The sequence below is a fragment of the Geotrypetes seraphini genome, chromosome 6 (assembly GCF_902459505.1).
Source record: "Geotrypetes seraphini chromosome 6, aGeoSer1.1, whole genome shotgun sequence".
Lineage (NCBI taxonomy): Eukaryota > Metazoa > Chordata > Amphibia > Gymnophiona > Dermophiidae > Geotrypetes > Geotrypetes seraphini.
Genome location: NC_047089.1, coordinates 134,674,409 through 134,682,482, shown reverse-complemented (window position 1 = coordinate 134,682,482; position 8,074 = coordinate 134,674,409).

The following is an 8,074-nucleotide window of genomic DNA, read 5'->3' as shown; positions in this document are numbered from 1 at the left end:
CAAGCAGCAAGCCTCATACATAGAGCAACACTCATGACTCCACACATCCCAATACGGCTTCCAGAAAAAGCACAGCACCGAGCTCATCATCATCACTTTAACCACTAAAATCATACAGTTGCTAAGCTTGGGTCATCAGGCAATACTTCTTCAATTTGATATCTCTGCAGTCTTCGATTCAGTGGACCACCAATTATTCCTAACTAAACTCTCAGAAATCGGAATAATTGGGACAGTACTAAAAAGGTTTGCAGACTTCCTACATAATCGTGAATACTTGGTTAAAAGTCAAGAATCATACTCCAACCCTTGAAAGGCATACTGTGGTGTCCCACAAGGCTCCCCATATTCCCCAATCCTATTCAATTCATTCATGAGCTTGCCGGGACACATCAAAATGGAAGATGAAACTGTTCTATCTTATGCCGATGACATTCTCCTCATTCCCATAACCAAAAACAATCCTAATATTGCTGAAAAGTCTCAAACAATATAGATAAAATTCAAACCTGGGCAACGAACAACAAGCTGAAACTGAATGTCACTAAGACCAAAGCCATTGGTTTCCACACCGCACAACAGAATGTAATTTCTAACCTCAATCTTCCATCAGGCATCGCTCATCATGGAAAAATCCACCAAGGTACTAGGATGCATCTTAGACGATACTCTCACAATGGAATCACAAATTTCTAACCTTCGGAAAAAGACCATCTACACCATGCGTCAACTGCGACTCACTTCCACCCACACCATTTTGCTCTGATCGTTCAAATGATGGTCCTACCTCAACTGGACTATTGCAACTCCGTCTACCTTGGTATCAACACTACTCTCATCCGCAAAATGCAACTCATCCAGAACACAGCCGTTAAACTAATCTACAAGTTAAGGAAATTTGATTCAATCACAACCGTCATCAGGCAACTACATTGGCTCCCAATTTCATACCGGATAATTTTCAAATCGTCATGTATCCTACACCAGATTCTATACGGAAACTCAGCAGCCCCTCTTATTCAATTATTCTCTACTGCTTGGTTGACAAAAGAATCCTTAACAGAATCCAACTAAACCTGCCATCCACAAAATACCTCCATTACAAACAAATTTTCCACTCTATGCTAACTTATCTGGGTGTAAAAACCTGGAATGACCTACCAGAAACTATCAGGAAAGAAACAAACTACACTACATTCAGAATAAACCTGAAGACTCACCTGTTTGACAATTAACTGTCTTCAATTCCATATAGCACCCCTACTTCTAGGTCCCTCCTCTTTCTTCTCCATGCCCCTTCCCCCCACTACTTTCCCCTTCCTCTTTGATCTGTCGTCTTGAGCCTGTATAGGTATGTGCGACTCACAAATGGAAGATTAGATTAGATCAATCCATGCTTGCAAACCATTTGCAGAAGGGTGTCAAGCACATCTTTCAGCTCCTCCTCTTTTACCAGCAACGTATAGCTCCCTTTCAGTTTTTCCTTCTGAAGCGAACCAAAAGGAGGTGTTCTGATCTGCTCTGTTTGGGGTTTTATAAAAATTATTTTCAAGTATTTTCACTCCATTTCTTGGTGCTAGAGGAACCCATATTTGGGCCTACTCTGTCTAGGAGAGAACACAGACTCCATGAGGGCAGACTTCAGACTCGCAGGGCAACCCCCAGCTATACCTGATGAGTCAGCCTGCTTTGTGTTACTTTGAGGCACGGGGTCTGTTCCCATGAGAGCCTGCTCATCTTCTGATTTATTAGAGGCCTGAGCACAGGCTATGGGACCCTTGTGTGAATCCCTTTGAGTTTTAGGGAGCTGGCTGCATTTTATTCTCTCCTCCCCCTCCCTTCACGCCATGAGGATTTGTGGGGGGTTGAGCCTTCAGTCAGTTCTGGTCCAACTGGCAGCCCAAAGATTTCCAGGTCTGGATTGTTCCCCAAGGATTTGAGGAAGAAAGTTCTCTCCACCAGTAAGACTAAAACAAAGCTGACACAGGCAACAGCAGCCCTATGACTACATTCCCTATGTGGAAAATTGGGGGGGGGGGAGAAGAAAGTTGAATTTATGGGTTTCTGGGGCCAGAGATAGGGTCAACCACAGAAACCGATATTCTCACTCTTCGGATTCAACCAAAGGATGGCAAGATCATCAGTTTCTGTGGTTGTTTCCATTGGGGCCTCACCTTTTCATTTTCCATACCAGTTTAGTGTTTGCCAGAGATAGGGTCCCCCACCTCTAAAACCTCTTTCCATGAGTTTATTTAACTTTCAGGGGAGCCCCCACAGGCCATTTTTGGCACAGTTTTTCTGGCAGTGGTCATCTTTGACTTTAAACAATCTTTTCTTCTAATGCCGCCATCTCTTTAAAATCCCTTTATTTGGCTCAATAATTGACTGGGATGGACTCCTCAGGCTCTTCTACCCCTCTATAATGCCAGTTTTGCGCTGGATGGTCGGACAAGGAGTGTCTATACTGTATGCCACGGTGCAAGTGAGGGAGAGGCGAGAGCCTTGGGTTTAGTCTCCTCTGAGTTCTTTAGGGCCGGGGAACCACAGAGGGGCCGAGTAGTGAGAAAATCCCTCCCAGAGTCCTCAAGTAGCAAAGGCACAAAATGCAAGTGTGCAGACATTGCAGAGCCCAAGAGAAGCCAGTTTGAGGTCCTCATGGGTCCTTGGGGCCTCCTGTTCAAGAATTTACTCCAGAATTTATGAATCTTCTGTGGAAAGCTTATTTGATGGACCCTAGATGCACTACGCTGCTTGGGGGAGTGCTGGTATCAGACCAGGGAGAGATGGCTTCAGCAGGTCTCTCCACCGTGCAGGAGACCGGCTCCCAGCCTGTGTGACCAAGCGGAGCAGGACTTGGGAGGATTGGAGATCAGACTCCATGCCTTTGTCGCAGGGCTCAGCTTCCTTCCTGTAGGGTTCTGATTCCCTTTTAGGGACCCGGGAGTCAAGAAGCGATCATTGCTGTCAACCAGGGAGACCATCTGTCGGTGTGGTGACTGTTCAACTACTTGTAATGACATGTGGGAAAGTAGTTGTCTTGAAGTCAGAGCCTCAGCAGCCATCCACCTTACAGTGCACAGTCATGAGCTGCACAAATGCTCAGACCACCTTTTTTCACTCTGACCTTGCTGGTCACTGAGGAATGGGAGACTCTGGAAGGCTCCCTAAAGCTGGCCAAAACTATGTCCTAACTTTACCTTATGGCTCCAAAATTTCAGCAGCTGTTTAGTCAGCTAAAGGTGGATTCCACGGTGGCTCAAGTAACTGTACCTCCCTCCCTAGTGAGGGAGGAGTGATATTAAAGAATGCACAAGATCACAAGGTGGATGTGGTTCTTGAGAGGCAATTTGAAGTGTTAGCTTTGTGGATCAAAGCGGCAGCAGTAGCCTCATTTGTGCCACATGTTTGCCACAGCAGGTTATGGCAAAGTCCAGCTGAGGAAGAGGACATCTGCCCCCAGCTGGTGCTGGAAGGGGTGGATTATGTGGCAGATGCCTCTATATGACATCATTAGAGTCACAAGCAAGGTGTTGGTATATGGAGCAATGGGCAAGTGATTCGGCATCCAAAGCTACCTTAAGCAGACTGCCTTTCAGAGGGCAGATTTTATTTGGTAAGGGTCTTGAAAACCTTATGGCCAGTGTTGCATTTTGTCACCCCAAATATCTGCTTGATAGCAGACATCGCTGACCTGCTGGGGGCAGCAGATGCAATTTTCGTCCCTCATGTCATGACTACTGTAACATCGACTACTTAGCAATCCCCAAAAATAATATGCGACGATTACAACTAATGCAAAACACTGCGGTCAGACTAATCTTCGGTCTAAAGAAGTTCGATCACGTGACACCATACTTCAAACAGCTACACTGGTTGCCGATGGAAGCTCGTGTAAAGTTTAAGTTCGCCTGCCTCTGTTTTAAAGTTTTCTACGGTCTAACCCCTAAATACATCACTGACCTATTCTCCTTCTCAGCCAATAAACACAAGAGAAGTTCCCACTCGCACTTCGTTTCTCCCCCGGTTAGAGGATGCAAACTAAAAAAACACCATGAGCATCTTCTCTCACATCAGGCTGCTCTATGGGATAAAGACCTAGAACAACTCCTATTGCCCACCACTTATGAGGTATTCAGGAAACACCTCAAAACCCACCTATTCCTGAAATACCTAGACAGTTAACCCACTTCCCTCTTTCCCCTCCCTTGCCCTTTCTCCCCATTGTTCCCCACATCCCTTAAGTTAATTCAACTTGTACGTCAACTCAACTTGTACTCCAATCTTTTGTAAACCGCATAGAACATAACGGTATTGTGGTATATAAACTGTTATTATTATTATTATGTCATTCCCCTAATTCTGTGCAGGTTCCTCTGCTAAGAAATCTTAGGGGTCCAGACAGCAGTTAGGCAACTCTAGATCCCAGCAACCCTCAGGGTCTCATGTCAGCACAACCTCCAGGAAATTACAGTGATGCCAGGTCGACTACTGCACTCCTGCACATTGGTGAACGACTGCTGGCATTCTGGAGGGAGCAGGATTGAATTTCCTCAGACAGCTGGGTTCTAGATCTTATTCGAGAGGGTCATAATATCAAATTTTATCGCCCTCCTTCAGTTCTGTTTATCAACTCTCCAGGTGGCTGGCTGGAAAAAGAGACCGGGATATGAGTGACTGTGGAAAAGCTATTGGACATTCAAGCTATAGAAGAAGAATCGGGCTCTGGCAGATATTCCATATATTTCATAGTGCCCAAGAAAGGCACCAAATATTGGAGACCGATTCTGGACCTAAAGTCTTTAAATGTGGTGCTGAGAATACTGCACTTCCACATGAAGGTGGTTCTAGCCTGGATTGTCAATTTCATGAAGTCATCTGGAGCCAATCCAATGCATGGAGTATCTGGGGTCTGATTTGACATGGCGAAAAACCGTGCATTTGTTCGCAAGCCAGGCAGATTTTGGATCTCTTAGCGATGCTGAATCCCATAGCCTGGCATTACCTTCAAGTGCTGGGTTCAATGGCGGCTACCCTGGAGATAGTTTCCTGAGCAAGGGCGCATATGTGCCCTCTCCAGGATGCTGTGCTCTCCAGGTGATCCGTACAGAGAGACATTCCCTATAGCAGAAGCTTCTCTGCACAGGAAAGGTGAGGAATAGCTTGCATTGGTGGCTCCAAGGGGACACTTTATTGAAGGGCTTACCCCTCTGAATCTCCTCACGAGTGACTTTAATGACCGATGCCAGCCTGTTCAGCTGGGGAGTCCATTGTGGCAGTCATCTGGTACAGGGTCAATACACCCTCTTAAAGAGGAAGTGGTCTATAAATTACATGGAACTCCGAGCCATTCGCCTAGCACTGAGGGAGAGGCAGTCGATCTTACGTGAACAGACGGGGGATACCAGAAGTGCTCCCTTACATTTGGAGACTCAGGTGTTCCAGTGGGCAGAAGCACATCTTCAGGCACTCTCTGCAGCCCACTTAGTGGGAGTGGAAACTGTACAAGTTGACTTTCTCAGCCGGTAGACTCTAGTCCAGGGGTATCAAAGTCCCTCCTCGAGGGCCGCAATCCAGTCAGGTTTTCAGCATTTCCCCAATGAATATGCATGAGATCTATTAGCATACAATGAAAGCAGTGCATGCAAATAGATCCCATGCATATTCATTGGGGAAATACTGAAAACCCGACTGGATTGCAGCCCTCGAGGAGGGACTTTGACACCCCTGGTCTAGACCCAGGTGAGTGGTTCCTGTCGCAAAGAGCATTCAGCCTTGTGCAACACTGGGGAAAGGCCAGAGATGGACCTGATAGCATCAGCCAAGAATACAAAAGACAAAATGTTTTTACATCCAAAGAGATGAACTGGGAAGCGCAGGGTTAGACGCATTGGTTCAACCCTGGCTGGAAGAGAGGCTTGTATATGTATTTCCCCCATGGCTCATTGTGGGCTGGGTTATCCGCAGAATCGCATTTCACCCGGTACTTGTGATCGGTCACAGCCTTTATCAAACAACTGCACTGGCTACCCATTCTATCACAAATAACATTCAAAATATGCATCATTCACTGCATACTTTATGGAAACTCAGCGGCAACTCTCAATAGCATGGTCCACTTCTCGCAGAACCCTCAACAGGATACTACTAAATCTCCCATCCACAAAAAATCTTCAGTTCAAATGTGTTTTCCAATCTGCTTAAACCTTTCTAGGAGTAAAAACTTGGAATTACCTCACAGAAACAACCAGAACAGAACCTAGCTACACCATATTCCGGAAGAAACTGAAAACCCATCTGTTTGACACTTAATCTCCTATTTTCCTGTCTTTTGACACTTAATCTCCTAATTTCCACTTTCTCTCCTACTTCCACTTTCCCCTCTTACATATCCCCTCTCCTCCCGTCCCTCTCCCTTCTCTCTTCTCTTTAAGTCACCTTGAGCCTATATAGGTATGAGCGATGCACAAATAGATTAGATTAAATTAGATCTTGGTAGCCCCAGCCTGGCCTTGCTGGCTTTGGTAATGTGGATCTTGTGCGTCTCTAATGAAACAGATGCCTCAAGCTACAGATGCCTGTGGGTCTTCTCAGTCAGGGTCCAATTCCCATGGAGAACTCAATCACTTTATTCTTACAGCATGGCTATTGAGTACTCAGCCTTGACCCGCAAGGGCTATTCTGAGGTAGTCATTGCTACTCCTATTCAAACAAAGAAGCAATCAACATTTATGGCCTATGCTAAGACCTGGAAGGTTTTCCAGCTCTGGTGCACCAAGGTTCAGGCTGAGCCTTTCACAGCACCAATTCCTGTGGATCCTGGCATTCTCTCAAGCTGGATTAGAAAAGAGCCTAGCAGTGGCATCTCTCAAGCTCCAGGTGGTGAGACTCTCGTGTGTCCAGGCTCAAGGGGGAAAACTATCTCTGGCATCTCACCCTGATGTGACCTGGTTCTTGGAGGGAGCACTCAGGTTGTGACCTCTCGTATGCTGGCCTTTTCCATCCTGGAATTTTAATATTGTTCTGAAGTGCTTGTCCAAGCCTCCTTATGAGCCTCTCCGAGAGGCATCTCTTCTGGACTTCACAGTGAAGACAGTATTAATGGTAGCAGTAGTCTTTGCGAGACAGATATCAGAATTGCACGCTCTTTTTTGCAGAGAGCCCTTAAGGATCTCGGAGGCTGGGATTTCTCTATACATGGTACCTTTTTTCCTACTGAAGGTTGTGTCAGCTTTTCATGTCACCTAAGAGCTTCTTTTACCCACGTTTTGTCTTAGGGGTTGGCACAAGCAAGATGAGATATTGCAGAGGCTAGATGTGGAAAGAGTTGAAAAGGACAAATGAGTCTTGCCTTTCTGACCACAAATCTTTTTGTGCTAACTAGTCTGTCCAGACTGAGCAGCTTAGATTCCAAAGCTTCTATCACCAGATAGATTTGCATGGCAATTTCATCGACGTACACTGTGGCAAACAGCTGCCTATTTCTGTCAAAGCTCATTTGACCAGAAGTGTGGCATCTTCATGGATGGAGTCCTGGGCAGTTCCGCCTGCAGAGATCTGTAGAGCAGCTACTTGGTCTACTTTCCATACCTTTACAGAGTGCCACAGAGTAGTTCTGCCTGATTCAAGAAAAAAAATTTCGATACGATTTGATTCAGCCTATTGAATCGATTATTCAATTCGATTTTCCTGCCCAATTGGGTATTTTTTTTTCCCAAACATCCTGGTAGGTTTATTTTATAGTCTCTTCACCCACTCCACCCCCTTTGCCCTCTCCCACCCACATTGGCACTGTGGTGTAAACAAAGACTTTTCCTTTCTCTTAAATCCTAGCTCTTGTCTGCTGTCTAATACCAGCTCTGGCAGGATACACATTTCAAATATGACATTGTAATCACAAAGCAGAAAATAAAATTATTTTTTCTACCTTTTGTCTGGTTATTATTCAAATCATTTTGGTCCCAGGCTCTGCAACAAACGTCTTCTGATAACTCACTTGCCAGGGTCTCTTGCCCATTTGTCATTTTCTTCTTTCTCCGTGCTAATCCTCTATCTTCCATCTCTGTCCTCCCCTTCC